Genomic DNA, 20948 nt, shown 5'->3' with positions numbered 1-20948 from the left:
TAATGGAAACCATTGCACATCCGATTAGATTTTCACTAAGCCTGAAAAAGTGCAGATAGTTCTATAGGAAGTTAGTGTGTGCCTATTTAGGAGAAGTTTAATACCTTAGTAATTATAGGATGGAAGATCGTTGTTATTGTTTGGATATTAGAAATTTGAGGAACGCAATGGCAGTGTTTATGAAGAGCACCAGACGTACCCTGCTACTCTATTTGCATTATGTAATATGCGCTTTGAAATTCCTGATTTCTAATTAGAATTTAGAGTAAATGTTTACATATCTAGTTTAATGACGTAATCCCAAGCAGTATATTTTGTTATTGCTGAATGAAATGCTTCAGATAAGTGTAATAAATGCCTACAAAACAATAAGGAATAGTAAGCAGGGTTTCATGTCATTCTTATTCCCTCATAACAGAATCCTATAGAGATTAGTAACCTAGGTGTACATTTCTTTTTAAAGACCCAAATCAGAAAATTAGGCCCAAATAACTTCAAGTAGCGATGTTTTGAGCCCCCCATATCATAAAGCCTTATGTATTTGCTTGGGTGCATTACATTTGAAGTCGATGAAAAATGAGGCCTTAGTTTATTTACGATATATCACGAATGAATTGCATCAAATTGTTTGAAGATATCTTTTAATTAAACTAACTATGAACCAGTTGTCAAACAATTAATGTAATCAGTCTAATTAGTATTGATTCTAGTAATATGCAAGCCTCAAATACTCTTGCCTTGAAATGTAGGCAGTATATTAGCAGTAACTTTTGTGCATAGCATTGCATAAATTGCAAAGGTATCTCTTAAAAGAGCTTGAAACCTTCATTTTGAAATGCTGGAACAGTAGTGCAGCAAGGCTTGAAATAAATCTTGCAATTGCAAGGCTTCTCGTGATGATTCAGTTCATGCTAAGACATCTTGATTGATGGTATCAGGAGATCTTAGAACTTTTATTTTACAAGTAGCGGTAACACAAAAGGAAGTTATAAATATTAACGGAAGTAATGGGGTAATTAATACCTGGCCATAGTATTTATCAAATATGTGGTATCTGTATAGTACCATTGCATATCTTCAGTCCTGCAATTTCGCCATTTTAATCTCTAATTCTGCGAGCTAAAGGCTCAATGAATTTCCTCTAAAGACTATGTAATGTAATCAGTTTCTAGAGGTACTACTTACTCGTAAGGAATAGTGTTAATATTACAAATAAATGCTGGTAAAATCAACTAAATGCAAGAGTGTAAAACTTATCTAACCTGCTCTGTATGATGGTATATAGGATTTATAGCAATATTGCTCCCTGTAGTTTGCATTAGCAGTTTCCTAGTTGAATGCAGTTTAGTGACAGCACTCGTAAGCAGTCGTCAAGACAGGTTGTTTTACAATTTTCTAAGTGTAAGCCTAGAAGACCTCGCTATTCCAATGACCGAACAAACCTGTCAAGAGGTAACGAAGAGTGCAATTAGTCAGATTTTCTGTTAAATAAAGTATTTTGGATTTACTGACGATGATTTAGTAAAGTGCTTTAGTACGGTAACAGGAGAAAGAAATTTAATTTCAGTGAAAGCAAGACTTAACGTTGGGTATAATAGGCACTGTAGGTATTCATTTGTTAACGGCAGTCGTAGATGTCAAGTTTTTCGTTTTTAGAAACCACTTGAGGATTTTTATATTCATTGATGCTTGCTAATAGCTGATTTAAATTCGCATATTGAAAAGCTAGCAGTAGTCAAGGGCAATTAAGTTTGGCTGATGTAACAGAGTGTTTGAGCCTTTTAAGAAAATCCCAGAAGAGTGGGTCAGACTTAAATACCTGATTCAGTGATTTTTACAATTGGCGACTCTCTTATTTCTGGTATATTTTAATGAATAAGAATTACCAAATTTTGAAGAGTATTTAGCACTCTATTCTTTGAGTACCCTGACTAAAATGTCTGTTGGTTTTTAATTATATAAAAAAATGGACTGTTCAGTATCTCAACTTTATTAGCTTAGCATTAAGAATTTTAATTTCGATGAGGTTTAGAACTTGAAAGGTAATATAGTTATGTGAAACTAGCAAAAATAGAACTTCCTAATTGTATCCATTCAGCGTTAATTGATCCTCATTTCTACAGAATATTTAGGTGCAATTGTATTTGCTAACGCTTTCCGTCTGAAGATAGCCTTATTGTGACCTTATTAGACCAAAGAGGGGCAAACTTTGAATCCAAATCAAAAGTGATTGTCTAGTTCAAATAAAAATAATCCAGACTTGTACTGTAAATCATACAAAAGTAATCCAAACTTGGAGTGCCAGTCCAAATAATATAAAATCTGAATTTAGATCAAAGTAATCTGTACTTTTTTAAAATCAAAGTAACCCAAATTATTTAATCTAAATTTTAGCTCATTTGGGCCAGAATTAAGGAGAATAAAGGTTAAGAAAAAGGACTGAAACAGACCACGAGTAGAATTGACATCTAAAGGGAGCAGGCAATACACCATAAGAATAATAAGTGCCTTGGTATTAGAATCCTAATGAGTCTTGGTTTAGAATCAAGTTTCTCATTTCAGGACTGAGTGTACTGGAAGAGGAAGTGTTTTCAAAAAGAAAAAGTTAACGGGCCTCTACTTAGCGAGACTATTTGTACCTTACCACTACCTGTGATATTATGATAATTTTTTCTGTGCTACTGTCTTAGATGTGAAACGTTTAAATAAATATCTTAAACTGAATGTTAGTGTAAAGTGAGAGTTTAGTTTAGAACTATGTAGAATTGTTGTTAGTTGTATGATGTCTAGAAATGTTCATGTGCATGGGGATCTTTTGTTACTTTAGACAGTTAAAGTTTAAGTTGAGGTTCTGCTGCAGCTTACGAATGGAACAGTCCACATGGTTTATTTTCTTGTTCCTAGAGGCTGAGTATTGAGTTTGTGTTACCAAAGTGTGTTTTGAGAATAAAATTTGTTCTACAATAACTGTATGGATAGACAGGACCCTCAATAGTTCTATAACCCTGTATAAACTCTAGTGAACTTAATAAAGGGACTTACACCCTGATTCAAAATATTTTTTTATAGACTCAGTGTGGACTCTGAATGGTAATGTTCGTACAACCTCAGTGAGAACAGAGGACGATACGAACTTCTGGGTGGTTAAAGGCTTCTTGAACAAAACGATCGAGGTCCTGAAGGCAAAAATTGCCTGATCAACTTGTGGAGCTTTCTATTCCTGCACTGCACTGGTGAATTTCCGATGGAGAATTTGTATTGAAATGACCTGTACATAGCTAAGTCATAGATGAAATGTATCTGGAAATATAATAGAGCATCTTTGCTTAGATGACAGTGTAATTTAAATTTTACGACTGTGTAATGTAAATTTTTTCAGCTGAAACCTTAACAGCAATGAATTAAAATCTACGGTTATACTCAACATTTTTTAATCTATCATTATGCATTAACTTGTTTGCATTTATACCTAACGTTAACTAAATTAAACGATGGTATGCACAAAATTTATCTAATTTACATTTTGAAATCATGACTAATACATTACTTTGTATTCAAATTTTGCATTTGGATCAATTTCTAAATGTTTGCACTTTTGTTTGAAATGGCAAAGGCATTAATAATTAGATGTAGATTCCAGCAGATGAATTTCAGATGTAATGTAATTCTTTATTTTTTCAGTTTGGCCTCAATTTATCTAGAACATAGTCTGGTCTTCAAAGACTTCTTGAACTCAAACTAGTATGAAAATGGCATTACATTCCATAACTACACTTCAGTATCTAGATTCGAATTAGAAATTTTGATTATTGCATGAAAAGACAAAATGAGATATAATAGATTTGGATTCATTATCCTATGTGTATGAGCACCTAGGCAGATCAACGAGGTTAAGGGAAAAAAGGTACCCTAGGCAGATCAATTACAGTTGAGATGCCCGGGAGGGCATTTTAGGTGACAAAAGCATGGATGACAGCATTTCTATAGATACGAAAGGTATTTTGATATTCCTAATGCACCACACTATATCCTGACAGCTTTTTATCTCATGGATGAGTACCTTCAGTCTTCACCAACCAAACTAGGTCTCATAGATTCCTAAAGGGACATGTTTACACAAAGATTCTGAGCAAGAAATTAGTGTCAATGCTTTTGATGGATAAAGAAAGAATTGCTTTAACATGCTTCTCCTTTCCAAGATAGGAAACACCGTGAAGTCATGAAGATGATAAAGGACACCTATCCTACAGAATCAAAGAAAGGACAAGTCCTGCAGGAGTATTATGATGCCAGGGGCGGCAGGATCATCTACCATCAAGGAACATGGTCAAGAATCCTTTCTCCCATACTACCCTGTAGTTGAAGGATTTACATGCTTTGTGAGTTGTAGCCGCATGGTAGGATCGTACCACTGTCATGGTTGTGATGTTGACCCTCGTATTTCTGATGAAAGCAGAAGCCAGGTAGAGAAACTTTGTGAAACTTTCATTTCAGGATCCGTGAATTTCTCCTGGTTAGAGAAAAGAATATAATTTTTTAGAATGGCATTCAGCTCAGATGCAGGTGGCCACAACCTACGCGTCTTGAGATTTCATGATAGTCTGTTGTCCGAATGAGTGTGACAGTGGTGTCCATGAGTGTAAGCAACTTGTTTTGAGGCAGTTGGCCACAGAACTGGCCTAGATTCTAAAAGGAAATTTGTAGTTTCAATAGGCCAGATAAGGACTAAGTTGAAGATATAAGACGCGATAACATCACAAAGTGAGGTTATTATCCTATGGAGTTTTGATACCAATGACAGTAACGTATACTGACAGGATATAGTTACCAGACGGAAGAGCCTATTCGTAAATATAGATCTCAACTCAAGATGAGATAAAAGCTTCTTTGAGAAACGTTGAGCCATGTGGAATGAAAAATTGCTGTAAGACAGCTCTGACCTGAAAATCCCCTTGATATTCCATGGACTTTGTAGTACAGATGATAATATTTGAAGCATATCAGCCTTCAATAACTTTGCTTGGATATTTTCAGGCATGGCACCATTTTTGTTGAACACTAATTGCAAAGGAATCTTTAAAAAGTTTCAGTAATACCAAACACTTTCAATTATTTGTAGAGTAAGACTATAAATGAGGAATTACCAACATAGCTAACGATAGATTTTTTTTTTTATAAATTGATATGTATGAGAAATGAATTTCATTTTTCAGTCAGAGTAACTTCACAGCAAATATATTAACTACATTCTCTTTCGGTGTCCTAACAAATTTGTATGAATTAACTTTGTAAAATCACATGAAATATTTAACGTCTTTAATTATATAAGTTGCAGAATCGGAAAGAATTTAGAATTCAAATTTTCTTTCAGGCTCAAATGAGTTCCTGATGGGAGACTGACAAGAGGTTGACGATGAAACTGTGATTGATTTTGGGATCACGAATGAAGGTACGGTACGGCGTGTTCAGCCATAAAAGCAGTTGAATCTGATATCAGTTTTAAGATGTAGATTGAGGTGCATTTTGTGATCTGTTTTCTTAGTTTTTAATATCAATTATGTTTTACGTTATTACTGTTGGGGTTGTATTTTTGATGGTTTCTTTTATCTGCCTTCATTTGGTCTATTAAATGACTATGCTGGTCATATTTAGTTTTGTGAATATCAAAATCTTGTATCATACACGTGATTTCTAAGATGTTTTAATTTTTTCCTTGAAAGCCTCTAAACGTTTCCATGGACAGTAAACTACTAGGTAAATCAGTCTGAAAATATTTGAGGATTTTTTAAACTAAACAGTTTAATCTTCAAGTTTTAAGAAGACACTTAAAGCCTTAAGAATTTTGTTGTCTTTGGTAACAGCTTCAATGACAGTCAGTTATTGACGAATTAGTTATGATTTCCAATTTGATAAGAAATCAAACTAGGGGCTTCTTGATAGTGACTCAAATCCAGAGAAACTACAGTGCCGTTCATGAGTCCAAATCGGGGTTCTCCCAGTCCTTTAGACACGAAGGATTCAAGTGTGAACAAGTGGTAAGACTACAAAGTTTTAATAAATTTAAAAGGTGATACTAAACGCTATACTGCAACAGAAAAAAAAAATTAGAAAATTTAGGAACATTTTTTCCTTATTTTGAATTGACTAGAAAGTAACAATCTACGCTAAAGCAGTACTGAATCTCCTAAATTTTTCTACCATCATTCAAGTATATCTTGCTATTACTAAGTCTTAATGAGTGATCAACAAAGCCTAGTGCCAAGATGCTGCAAAGCTATTGCTAAGGAAAGTTTAACTAAATTCAAGATATTCTGCAAAGCCATTGCTGAAAGTTACATCAATTTCAAGATGCTCTGCGAAGCTGTTATTGCTGAAAGTTTCTACTTCAATTCAAGATGCACTGCAAAGCTATTGCTGAAATTTTCACTAAATTCATGATGCACCGTGCCATCGCTGAAAGTTTCACTAAATTCAAGATGCATTGCAAAGCTATTGCTGAAAGTGTCATTAAATTCAAGATGCACAGTCATGTTTAGCTCCTTGAACTTCAAATGTCGTTCTTTCAGGATTAAAGTGTTCTTCAAGGAAGACAGGTCAAGAAATCATGGATCATTTCTGAACTTTCTCCAGTGCCCACTTCAGCATCGGGACAACAACTTGGGTCTTATCATGTCACTCAATATCTAGCAACCCTAAAATTTTATTATTTGTACTGTAGCAGCACTTGCCTAAGATTATGAAAAGTTTTGCCATGACCTCAAGAGTACTAGAAAAAGGTTAGAAAAAACTCTGCTTGAATTTTCATTTTACTATAATATGTTGACTTGATAACTCAAGTAGCAAGTTATGTCAGTCAGTCACTTTACTACTGACGAGATTCCAAATATAATTTAACTTTTATATGACACTGAGCTTAATCTTTATTCAAGAGGTTCAAACTGAACTAGTTCTCTAGTTCACTATAATCCTAATGAAGCTTGGAGGCTTCCTCCAGAGATTTGTAAATGACCTTGACGATCATTTTTTTTCTACTTCTCCTTTATAAAGTCAATGACACCTTTAATACTTGCACAATTCAACCTAAAGATGGAAATTGTATATAGTGAACTTCACTATTTAAATCACGCTCACTGAGCTATTTGGACAGTGTGGTGTTGAAGACAGGAATATAAAACTCTAGTCACTCCTTAAAATTAACAAAATTCCAATTTGATGAAGATTTCTTACATATTATTGAGAAGAATGCATTATATGTTTATTTATATTCAGAAGGTTTGCTTTTTGTATTTAAGTTAAATTTTTAAGGTTATGTACTTGTGCTATTAAAGAGGTTAGTATTTATATACCCTAGAACTTAATTTTTTGTATGGCAAAGTTGGAAGTTAGAACTTTGATATAACTCACTTGTTATCATTTTGAGCTTTTAGGTTTTTGTCTTAATTGTAGAGCTGATATGCAATTATTGATAGGGAATAAAAGGAGTGACTAGAGGATTATTAGGGCTATAGGGGATTTGTTTCACTCACCCCATTGATGTCGTTTGTAGGTCTAATTTCATTTCCTGTATTTTCCCCAGTTCAAATTTGTCTGTCAGACAGGTAATGGTAGTCTCGCTATGCATGCGCCATCTGAATCTTCATTAAGGCCCCTGAAGACCTGCCACACAAATTATGAACCTGTAGTACTGTTATCCAGCTCATTGCTGTTTCCTAGGTGTTTTCTTCAGCAACAGGTCTGGATTATTCATTTTCCATTATTTCATCGGATCCTTAAAACCTTTTCAGCTTTCGTATAATGAAGTGTTTAAAAGTACTGATCAGTCGCAGGTATAATAATTTTTGATTGCCAGCTTATAAGGTGCCAAGTATCTGAGTATACTTAACTTTTTTTATCTTAAATATTTCTCTCTCGCTGTATTTGATTTCATACCAGTCTGTTTCAATGTTACGTGCATAATTTCACATTTTCATGTTTTTTGTGTGTGTGAGGTTTTGTTTTAAAGCTTAGCATTTTAGCTAAAACTAATTCGTAATTGATCAAAGATTAGAAGTTAGTTCTCGTTTATGCCTTTTTCACCACACCTCACTGTGAATGTCTGGTATGCTAGTACAAGTAATGTTTTGGGAAAGTTCTTGTCTGGTCTGATGTCTTTCATTATACCACATGGTAGTTGTCAAGGCCTGAGTGGTGCAGCCCTCATGCATTGTCACCTTTCAGCAGAGGAAAGAAGTCACTTCCTATTAGTTAAACTGATTTTAGTTTTATACTGTGATAGAGGCAGAGGGCAGAGCAGAATATGCTAGATTTCGAGCCTACAATGACTTGAGGAACTATTTAGGTTCCTTTAAAACATGATGGTTTTACCATCGATTTTAGATGCAAGGAGGTAGCAGGACAACATCTTGATTGGTTTTCTTTTATCTTATAGATGTTCATCATAAATGTTTGGGCTTGCTCCCTTTGTGACTGATAGTTGCAGTTGGTCATGCTTGACCATTTGGGGGCGAAAGTGTGAACTCGTCCATACGTTTCTATCTTGGCACTGTCAAAAGCAGTAGACTACAATGGCTATAAGAGACTTGACTCATATGAATAGACAAAATAACTTTTCCATTAGGTTTAAGCACATCGGTATGCATATCGTGGTTATCTTGCGACCACTTCCTTGTTAAGCAGGGAGGCCTTGGTTCTGATTCATTTTGATCCACAGAGTGTTCACCTGGGTTCCATAGGCATACACAAATACTCTTTCAAGACTTAGTATTTCAGCCTTGAGCCTAAAAGTTTATTCAGGTATTGATAGTGTTTCTGATGAGTGTTATAACACATAAGATTTCTCACAGTTATAAGAGAGTCTCTCTCTCTCTCTCTCTCTCTCTCTCTCTCTCTCTCTCTCTCTCTCTCTCTCTCTCTCTCTCTCTCTCTCTCTCTCTCTCTTAGTATATATAATGAAAAGTGAATTAGTTTGTTGAGGTTCTAGAAGGTATATGCCAGCGAACTACCATAATTTTCTAGACAAAGTTATAAAAATGGAAACATGCTATGTATACAAGGTTATGTATACAAGGCATACATAAGATTAATGGGTTTCTAGAATTTATTTAGCTTTTAGTTTTAATATGGTGTGAAAACTATGATGAAAGTAGCCAGTTCACTTTTTGGTTATAGGTTCCATTTCAATCTATCCTTATCTTCTTACCTGTTGAGACTCTAATCTGTCTACTGGGGTTGTCTTTAATTCAGAAATATACTCCTTTGCTCCTGTCCACGTCTCTTTAAGTTCTAAATGATTATTGCTATTATTACCATTATTAATTCATAGATCCAAAGGCTTGGCCTTATGCCTGAATTCATATATTCCATTGCCATTATTAACATCAATATATATTTTCCCAAATTTTAAAATCTATTCAACATATCCGTATTTGCAAAAACTTTTCATTACAATCACACTGGAATTTAAGGTTAGTATACTCAAAACTGGAGGAATATTATTTACAATTAGTATAAGAGATTGTATTAGTCGTTCAGATAAACGTAAACTCTATAGTGATAATCCAGATTCTTATTTATATAAACATCACAACAATGTAATAGATACTTTCCTCTAACTGCAGTTTCAATCGTAGTCTGCACTTAAAAAAATTATATATTGAATGGATTTCTTGAACTTCAAAAAGAAAGAATGATTTTGAGATATTTACTTGGCTTCCTTTCGTTAATAGACGCTGAAACTTTAAATGATTAGAAAGATGTTCTGTGGCATTAAGCTATCTAAAGTCAAACGTTAAAAAAACAGTATAGTAGAAATTATCTTATAAAACTGTACTGTCAGACTGCCATGAGGGTCCACATGTTCGTTTTGTTATCGTGTGTTTCCTTTATGTCAACAATTTAGCAAGTCTGTGTATCTCTATCTTCCATCTCGTTTCCTGTTTGTCAGCGCCATCTGTCCTTTCTGTTTTTGGAGAGGGTGGGGGTGGAGGGGGAGGAGGGCATAGTCTTCTAATACTCAAAGCCATCGATTATGAAATTTCTTTAATTTTAACTGGCTAAGGATTCATTTTTTTCACACCAGGTTTGTGCATATTCGTAACAATGTACAAATTACGTTTGAAACGAGTATTTACTGAAATACTTGGCAGCAAGGATTTTATCATGGAACATTAGTGGTGCTCAGAAATACTTTAACATTGCTATGCATATTTTAAGGTATCTTTGGAAAAAGGCAGTGGATGTAGTAACTTGACAGGTGTTATTGCTTTGTTGCATGAAACTATCCTCTTAAAGAAACTGGTACTGCAAATGACATCAGATGTTTATGGTTATTATAGGTTTGTTATTTTTATATGAAAGTTCTAAAATAGTCTTAAGATTTTCTTGAGAAAAGCAGCTCAGATTTCTGATGATTTTAAATATTTGCATACATCAGAAATAATTTTCCTTTAATATTCATAAGTTTTTAAAAGTCTAGGAGTTTCTTGAAAAAGAGCTTTGTACAGCATTAGTATTCGACAGATATAGATTTTCAGTTGTCTTAAAACTGTATTCCTCTATTTGATTATTAGTCTTTTGCAGGTTAACGTAATTGACCATAAGTGTTTTCCATCTACATTCAAAATGGTTGTATCTTTTACCGTAAAACGCAGTAGCCGCTACTGTGTCAAAATGCCTTCATCTTTTATGCGATTATAAAATTTTTTTACTGATTTTATTTAGTCCATTACACAGCTTGAAGGTCGTCCTTAACATTATCAATATCAGCAATTTACTCAGGAGGATGTTCCAAACTATATTATTTCGAGCTCATCTTTTCATAGACACCGAAACATTATTCCAATCCATTCAACAATTCTAATTTTTAATGATAATGAATGAGCTGCTTTATATCGGTTAGCCCCTGTAAAAATCCATTTCTGAATCCATTGAAAGTTACTGCCTGCCGTAAATCTTTTGTGCGCTGTATCAGTTAACTGACGTTAAGCCTTATTGTTTTTATTTCTCGGGTGTAGAGTATGAGGTACCAGTTAAAAATAGATTTTATAAAACACATTCCTGGTTTTCAACAATTTCCAATTTTACAACCTGCTAGTTTATTCGCCCAGTATTCTCTTAAATCCATTTGTTTCCACTACATTCGTAATATTTAAGCTTCCATAGTTTTTTCAGTAGTTTCAATTACCTTGAAATATGTAGACATACACTTATCTTGTTACTTTATCCACAGATAATTCACTGCTGCTGAAGTTTTGCTAAAATAAATACCTTTGCGTTGCCATAATGAAAATTTACCGTCTTCAGGTAGTTAGTAAAGACTAGATTCAAAATGTTTCCATATAATCGTTTTGTGTGTAACTGTTAATAACTATGTTTTACTTAATTTGTGTAATGTTTTTACAATTTAATTTTGTATTATTATTTTCTATGTAAACAGAAGAACTTCTATATGGTGCAGGTAGGTTTGACGTTCGGCTCTCATTGTGCCTTTGAGAGCAGTCAGTTTTATAATACTCAATTACGTAGTTAAATCACTAGCTGGAATTCTTCGTACACTTATAGTTTGCCCGTAACTTTTGAAAATTGATGCGTAAGCAAACTGTTTCATGATATAACGGTTAAGAATATTCTTCTCAGCATCATCAATAACCAGGAAAAGTGTGATTAAAAATTTATCAATGATCGGTATTCAAATGTTTGAATGTTATCAAGAATTTTAGTGTCGTTAGTTTATCAATACGTTAGTTTTCATGAAAATCGGCTATGGTTTTAGAATACTTCCCTCTACCAAACCATGCATTTATCTTGGTCTTCGTAAGGTGTTCATGTTTGGCTTATCCAAAAGTTTGAATATCGATAAATTGACTTCAGGCAATGAAGTCAATATCTCTGAATCACGCAATATATTCGAGATTAAAATCTTCAGTTCGTTAAGCGAAATTCGGTTATTGGTAGAGGTGTTCGAAACTACGCGTTGTGTGCTGCCTTCAGCCGCCGACAGATTCGTTATAACTTTCTTAGTAACGCGAAGCACCATAAAACTGTTCAGTGCCACCAGTATCCATAGTTAACTAAATTACTCGGATATTCGTCCATTAATTTTATAATTAAACTTCCAACCAATTAACTATTTGAACCTAATTTTATGATTCTATAATCTTCCGTTACCTTTGTGTACTTAGTACACGCCTTACTACCCTCGTTGTTTATCGTGATGTTTACGTTGACCTCAAAAAAGCAAAAACAAAATTGTCATCCTGCTGGTTTTGTATGTGACTAAAGTTCGTGTCGACTGTTATATGAAAGTAACATTTAGTTTAATACATACAAATGTATTTTCTACGATACTTCGTTTGTAATAAGCAAGAACCTATCACAACGGAGTTTCCCAAAAGCGCTTTAGGAGTGAGAAGCAGAAGTCAAATATCTCTACAGTTTTGTTATTGTAATCTGTAGTCATTTTCTATCAGCATTCACTCCAGATTTATGAAAACGAACTCACTCTTTGTGTTACGTGTTTTGATGTTTATACAGAAGTCTCTCTTACACATGTTAATGTAAAAACGGAAATGGAAAGATTTAAATAAAAACTCCATGAGTCAACGCTACAGCGTTCCAGGAGGCGGGCGAGTGCTCTTGCATAAGGGCCAACAAGCACAAGGTGCCACCGTCCATTTCAGAAAATGGTCCACACAGAAGTCATAGAAGAGGAAGCTCAATTAGATACCAAATTGTTCAGAGAACGAAAGGGCCCTTCGTCCCTACGTTTCCCCCTTTAAATCTTTGAGTCTTGATAGAACTGAAGTTTTAGCTCCCGTTTTCTATTTGTGGTAGTCAAGGAAGGCTTTGTTTTCAAGCCCTAAACATACCTTAGTTACTCAGCAAATCAAATGGGCGTTACCATCAGTCGTAATATCTCAGTCTTTGTGTATTTTTTTGGTCAGGGTGTAGTTGAAAGTGTTGGTAAAAGTTTCTCATGACACGTGCTTATTTTGTCCAGTGAATGTGCTGTGCTTTATAATGTATTCTTTATTAAGTACTTTTAATAAATTTCAATTAATTTGAAGTATATTACATTTTCGTGGTAATTGATACAGCTGTTGAAAGTATACATATACCATTTCCAGTTGCATTTAATGTCAGAGTAATTTCTTCCTTACCCCAAATTTTGCCATTAAAATTGGTTTATCCTTGAAGTCATCCAGAACATCTTGCTTTATGGCACCTTTACTGCAATTTGTGGCTCGTGGGCCCACCTGAAAAGGAGGTGCAGCTTGTAGCGTAAATACCAATCTTGCCTCCAGATTTCTTTGCTTTCTTTGTACTTGACATAAAGAAGGGATAAAACACCGTAAGAGCTGTAACTTGGGGTATCTTTGTCAGGGGAATCTCCAATTACATTCTATAGTCTGTCTGGGTCGGAATAAGAAGATTGAAGTTGACATTTGAAAATTATTAATAGCATTAGTGTTTGTATCAGTTTTTGATTAGTTAAATTTCACTTAAAGGTTGGAATCTTTTTTAATTTGAATTTTATTAAATTTCTGGGATGATGGAAACAGTTTCTAGTATAAAATAAATTTTTATGAAACTGAGAAGACAAAACACTTCGAGATGATGAAACAAAATTTTCCAGATGTTTATGAAATTTTAAGTATAAAGTTTTTTTTTTTTTTTTGAGAAGAGAAAATGCCTCTGGTAGACCAAGCATTTTACAGGTCAGGTTTACGTTACATTACTTTTTAGTTCTTTGCAGTCATAAGGACATATAGCAACGTTTATTTTCGTTCAATTTGGTGCTTTTCCATATCTCAGACTTCCCAATGTTACAATGCAGGTAACATTCAATGCCTGGAAACTATATATTTTTTTATTGTCACGTTTAGACCTAATTCCAAATTTACAACAAGATTGTTTACTTGGTATTTTGCCCAGATTTCGTTGTTTTCTTTCTCGTTCTGTTTTTTAACCTGTAAGTGTTTGTTTGGGTTTTTCTTGCCTTTGTCTTTTATTTTTTTGTTTGTTTGGCTCCTTTGTCCTGTTTTCCCCTTGTTTGTTTGGGAGGTGCCGTTACTATCAACATTTTCTTACCACTACTTGTGGTGGTTTGCATCAGATTTTTGTTAGAAACAGAGTGAAAGGTGCATGATAAAATGATTAATAAGACGTCAATGTCCAAAATGAAAAAACTCCTAATAGTGTTCTTTTTAGCACTCATTTGACTTCCTATTAACAATATAAAATGATTTTTAGGTAGCTATAAATAGGAAATGAAATTTTACAGGTGACTTCACAGGTCTATATAAATTTCTGGAAAGTTTACTAAGGTCTCTCCTATGCCTAATTGGGAGCTTTTCAGTTCTAGTTTCGTTAACAACAGTATATTTTCTTTATTTGAAGACTTTCATAGGTATCTATAAACCTAAGAGTTTATCTAGTAACAGCGGCGGATAATGTAAATTTTCTCTTTAGTGTTCTAATTTCTAGTTTATTTCCTAAAATATATGGTAGGTTTTGAAGACAGCAAGGGGTGTAATATGAACTCTTAATGTCCTTGGTTAAACTTTTTGAACAGATATTTCTATCAATGCCTGTTAAGCTTGGGGTCAGTATGCAGTTGGTCTTTTTTGTGGCATGGGTAACCTGAAGAAAACGTTGTATTTAAACTCCCAAAAGACAGTATTAAACTTTGGGCTTGGGTCTGTTCGACTTGGGAATGTCTGGTTGATTTAGAAGGAAAGTAATGGTTATAATGAATGGCATGCCTTAGTCAGTGATTTTCTAAGCTGAACTGATTTGTTTTATGTAATGTGAGAATAAAAAGGTTTTCTGAATGGCTAACTCTCTCATCGAGTCGGAATTTTCTCTCTAAGACTCTCTCTCTTTCTCTTATCTCTCTCTTTCTCTCTCTCTCTTTGTAGGTTCTCTTTCTTAGAGAAAAACATTCTTTCTCTTTCGTCTCTCTCTCTCTCTCTCTCTCTCTTTCTCTCTCTGAGACTCTCTCTCTCTCTTTCTCTCTCTCTCTCTCTCTCTCTTTCTCTCTCTCTCTTTCTCTCTCTCTCTCCTCTCTCTCTGACTCTCTCTTTCTCTCTCTCTTTCTCTCTCTTTCTCTCTCTTTCTCTCTCTCTTTTCTCTCTTTCTCTCTCTTTCTCTCCTCTCTTTCTCTCTCTTTCTCTCTCTCTGACAGAATCTGAACTGAAAGGATTACGCCATTTTTGGATTCATTTGATAGCTTAGTTGATTTTGAAGAATCAGATAAATCGAAGCACTATATCTTTATTAGCTTAATTCTGATAAACTTGGTTCCTTTGATCTTAATGGGGATAAATTTTCCATCAGCATTTTTACCATGTCGTTGCTCTTCCTTCCAGTAGTATAGCTTATGTATGTTTTAGTTTATCTCATTTTGCGAATTGATGGCTATTTGTGTTCGTTAGAGGTGCATCTTGTCAGTTTAGAAGTGTCTTTATTATTGTCAAAATGCACCTTTGTGGTTTTAATATAGTTTTATGGAAATAGTTTTGGTCTAAATGAAGAAATTAATTTACCTATCTCAGGAAACTTCGTTGACCTAAAGACAAAACTTGAATCTTGACCTCAGTATAAGGAGTAAAGGGAAATTTTGATCGCCAGTTTCCTTGTGTTTCAGTGGACAATGAGAACCTTAAAAACGTGCTATAGCCCTTATACTGTCTCTAGTGAAGAGGAAATTGTAAATTTTTTTTCTAAAATTATTCAGTTTCATTTATTTTATATAGAATTTGAGTCAAATGGTGTGTAGATCCAAAGAGTCATAAACTTGCAATTCTTTTATAGTGTTTTTAAACTAGAAGGCTTTCCATTGCAGTGATGAAATATTGACTTTGTGGAAATGATAATACTTAACAAAACATGAGGTTAAAGGAAGATCAGGTCGCCGCTTGTTAGGTTATGGGATACAGTTTTATGAAATTATAGCTCGGCATTTAAACATATTAAATTGGTTGGGATGTCAACTATCCAAAAACTCTTTCAAGAATTTGATAGTTCACGTTCCCATTTTCTTTCTGGTGAAGCTAATCATGTATGCAAAGCAGCTATTCTCTTAAATTTTTTAACTTGGAAAAATACCATGGCATTAACTGTAAAAACAAAGTCTTTCATACCTATTAATCCGAATCTGGGAAAACAAGATCATTTCAGTCAAAATAAGACGGTAGATGTATTTCGAAACAAGATATGAAGTCAGTTTTATAAAAAGTAATAGTGGATCATATGAAGTGTTTTAAAGTTTTGAAATACGTGATGTGTGTTATCTAGTCTTTTGTCTTTGTGTTTGCAACGTCATTTTCAATTAAAATCTTCGGTCACATTTGAAAGTAATTTTCAAGTTTTTGAAAGTTAAATTTAAACACCATTAATTTAACCAACTAGTTTATGGCGGAAACCAGTCCCAGGCTAATAGTCAAACATTCATTCGTAATTGAATTGATGCCTATATTCTTTGAAGATGAAATAAAACGAACAGTTTAAGACCATTGCTTTCCATTTGCACCCTTTGCGAATACCTTTCATTTAGTAAATGATTGTTAATTAGAATATAAAAGATTGGACAGGCGAGCACAAGCGAATGCGTAGGGAAGTTTATATCGGCAAATGGGTTTCATTTCTTTGGTACAAACCTGTAAATTCAAGTAGTTGTAACCGTAAGTCTAATTGTTCGTTATCCTAAAGTAACAGTGTTCGTTAAAGTTTTCACTAAGTTCCAGTGCTTGGCGTTAAGCCTAAAATTCACATCTCATTTCATTCCAATAGCAAAAGCCATAACTGTGGACTCACTCCACTCTATCTCAACACGCGTACAACAACTTGCAGATGAGAAGTACATCAAAATTCTTCAAGTCACACTCTTAGTAGTTATCGAGATGTAAACTTCGAAAAATAGTGTTCGGGACTTTTTTAAATGAAGATTCACTGTCCCATAGGATGCTATTAAACGTATTATCAAGGTAGTAATTATAGTAATTATCAATTTTTGGCACATGAAGCCTAGAACGGAGTAAGTAGCTTAGAATGCCTAGTCTGTGAAGAGGGACTGAGTTATACTGATGCTCCACTTATTAAAAGCTAACTTGGACATGCTTATTTGCATTTATCACCAAACGTTTTTTTTTACTGGCTATATAGAAATGAACTGGAACAACTGTTAAAAATACCGAATGTATGTCGTTATGCATTAGCCCTGTTATCAATCAGCTGCTTTGGTCTGAGGACATGTCAATAGTACTGCATATTTATGACAATTCTGTAGGTATTGTAATATAGAATGCAACCAGAGAAATGATCTAGCATATTTTATAGATTGCAGATTAGAATGCAGTTTTGGAAAAAGGGATATTCTATAGATTCTGTAAATTTGGAGAAATTTATGCTATATCATGTTAGATTCTGTAGAATATAATCCAGCTGAGAGAAATGATATAGTATATTCTATAGATTTTGTAGGATAAAATGCAGCTGAGCTAAGGTACAGTATATTCTATAGATTTTGCAGCATAGAATGCAACAAGGAGAAAGACACAGCATATAGATTTTTAGAACAGAATGCAACTTGGTGAATCTCTTTAGCAACGATATCTGAGAGGAGGCCAATGGTCCGTGTGCAGTAGAAGGCGACATCTGTCCTGATTTGATTATCTCGTTGGCGGGAGAAGCAGAGATAATGAGAACATCTGCTGTGCATCTCTCCCTCTTTTACCCGACTCAATCACTTACAATGGAGAAGAGAGAGCCTGTGCGTTTGCGCTGTCTTGTCTGCCTTTTGAGGTTGGCGCGACTGGTCCAGTGCAACCAATAGTACCATATCTGTTGTAGATTTTTTGGATGACTTGTTAATCAAACCCTTTGGAAATAAATTGGTTTAAGTGACTTTTATAGTTTTTCTAGATGACCCTGTGTAAATTTGAGAAAAGAGTGGAAATAACTTTCCATAAGAATTTAAATAGTTTATCTCATCATGTACATCTTACTTTCCTGAATAATCCTAAATAATTTTAAGCAAATTTTCATTCGATGACTTGCAAGAGCTTTTTAAAAACAGTAGATCTCATTATGTGTAAGGCTTAGTGTCCTCAAATTTTGCAAAATTTTCCATCTTGATAAGGCAACTGAAGAGTATATGTACATGATAAACTGCTTTTTTTTACCTGATATGGCTTTTGCAAGATTAAGTCCAAATTTCGCTGTTAACTCCACAAACATTTAGCTTATTGAGAGCATGTCATTAGCACATTATGCTAGAAACTAGTAAATCAAAGTCAATACCTAACCCAATATTGCTTAAAAACTTACAGTAAAAAATTACGGAATCATCAAACTTAGAATGGGCAAGAAACACAAAAAATCACTGAAAGGTTTTTCAACCAGAGGGACATCAGTTATGTCCTTTCTTTTAAATTGGGAATATAACAATCGGCTAATGTCAAGTATTAAAAAGCCCAAGTTGCTCGGGGCATAAACTGGACAAAATTCAAGTATTAGCGTTCTGCAAAATATTTTCCAACATAGGCAACCATGCTTGTATAAGGTATCCGCAAAATCGTTTTCATCTTGAAAATTTATTTCGCCAATGAACAAATATGGATTTTTATATACTGAACAAATGTCAAAGTTTATGTTGCTTAATCTAAACACAAGGTATAGACACCACTCAATATGCACGAAAAAGCAAGACGGCAAAGCTTTCCAGCCACTTCATTTTAAATCGGGTAGAGAGTGATGGCCTGTATCTTGTAGTACTACGGAGGACAACAGAAACTTTTGATGTCTGTTCCATATATAAAAAAGTATTTTATTTGGTTTAATAAATTTTTATTTGGAAGACAGTCTTTGTGAATAATCGTGCTCTGGTCATGACAAAAATACAAAATTTCGAGCTATTACGACTGCTGGAACACATTGGGTTTGGCGAGTACTAAGGTGTTTAAGCTCTAGGTAAAATCTTCCCCAACTACAGCAAAGAGAAAACGGGACGAAGGCTGCGTCCACACGATCGTTCTTTGTTGGATGTGGTGTCAGAAGCGGACAAACAGCGGGCAAAGTGCTGACTTTGCCCGCTTCTGAAGTCACATCAAACAAAGTTCGATTGTGTGGGCGCAGCCTTAACCTTCAGTTCTACCAGGACAGACTCAGATATTTAAAAAGGTAAACACTGGGACGAGAATTGTCCCTTCCTTCTGTGAACAATTAGGTATCTAACTTGAACCCACTCTTCACGGCTTTAGAGTGCGGACCATTTTCTGAAATGGACGGTGGCCAGCCTGTCTGGTGGTCTTATGCTGAGAACACTCGCCGTCTCCTGGAGGCGTTGTAGCGTGATTTCATGAGAAAAAAAATTTACAAGTTTTTTTGGGGCAAAAAAAAAATATGAGTAACCTTCCCTAACATTTTGTAGGTATTATCTAAAATTTAAGTAAAAGAACGTCCGGAAATTTGCTTTGTTTTATTTTCTCAAAATCTACATTTCTCTTAAAATTTTCATTATTGTTTACTCTTTACAACAGGTGTGCGTGTACATAACACAATTTTACCCTTCATCTGGACAAGACGGAAGCAATACTGCCTCTCTGAAATTTCAAACTACTAAAAATAACTAACAAACTAATAGAATGAAAACATTGCCCACCAGCATAATGTGTTAATTTGACAAAGTTCTAAATAAGATACTGGCGTTGGCGATAAGCCATTCACACACTAAACACACGCAGACCACACCTTCATGCTTTCTATACAAATTACAGTCTGTATCATATGGAAAAAGTACATATCAGAACCTAGCTTCATCCTGAAACCTTTTTTCGACTTTACCTTATGCTTCAAGCATTAAAAGTTTATATTCGTATGCGGAGGTACTTTAATATAAATATCACTCTCGACAAACATTTATTCAAGAGCCGGGAATGTCGGCAAGATTTACAAGTTTAGGAAAAGTTGCATGACCAAGAATATTTGGGATCTGAAGGCGATTCAACTGTAATTACATGTAATGAATAAATAACAGTAATGGCTACTCTACCCTGGGGAAATCAAGGCAATTATCTTCTGTACTCGTATTGCTTTGTAGTAATTTGCACGAATACAATTTCAAGGGTCAACCCGTGTATTCCACTAGTTTAAGAGACATTTATGAAGCTCTAAAGGCCTTTTGTTACTAAGTATATTATTGCACTTTACTTTCATGTCTTGAATGGCATTAATAAAAAGTTATTGTACTTTACGTTCATGCCTTGAATGGCGTTTGCAAAGTTATCGTACTTTATAATGTTATTGTTCATTATAACGTTCATGACTTGAATGGCGTTTATTATTAGTTAATACGTTCGTGTTGAATATTGTATTTACGTTCATGTCTTGAATGGCGTTTATTATATAGTTACTGTACTTACGCTCGTGTCTTGAATGGCGTCTATATAAAATTATTTACTTTTACATTCGTGTCTTGAATGGCGTTGATATAAAATGCTACTGTATTATCCTTACGTATACACTCCATGTCTTGGAATACAAACTATTGATGCAGAAATTATAAAGTAATGGGGAAAAGGGTTTCACAATGAAATAATTCATGTTATATGATTCTTTTCCCTACGAAACAAACCTCGATTTTTATGAAGAATATCAAGATGTGAGCTAAAAGTATGATAATAATCAGTAAACGGCCAATCACCAATGTCAATTTCCTATTTGGAATCTTGGTAAAACTAGTACTTCACACAGGCAAGTCTTCTTTCATTCTACTGGTCGAGTTAGACTGGCGTTTTTGGTGGTCCATTTTCTTATTTGGAAAATTCAGATGAGCTGCTAAACGTTTGCAACTTCATTTCTCCATCATAGGACTGAAAATGTTGCAGCTCCAGATCTTCACCAGAAAGCAGAAAACGCTTGAAGTTTCAGAGGAATCGACACCACCACTC

This window comes from Macrobrachium rosenbergii, chromosome 55, assembly GCF_040412425.1.
Source record: "Macrobrachium rosenbergii isolate ZJJX-2024 chromosome 55, ASM4041242v1, whole genome shotgun sequence".
In the NCBI taxonomy this organism is placed as follows: domain Eukaryota; kingdom Metazoa; phylum Arthropoda; class Malacostraca; order Decapoda; family Palaemonidae; genus Macrobrachium; species Macrobrachium rosenbergii.
Note: the sequence above shows the minus strand (reverse complement) of the source record.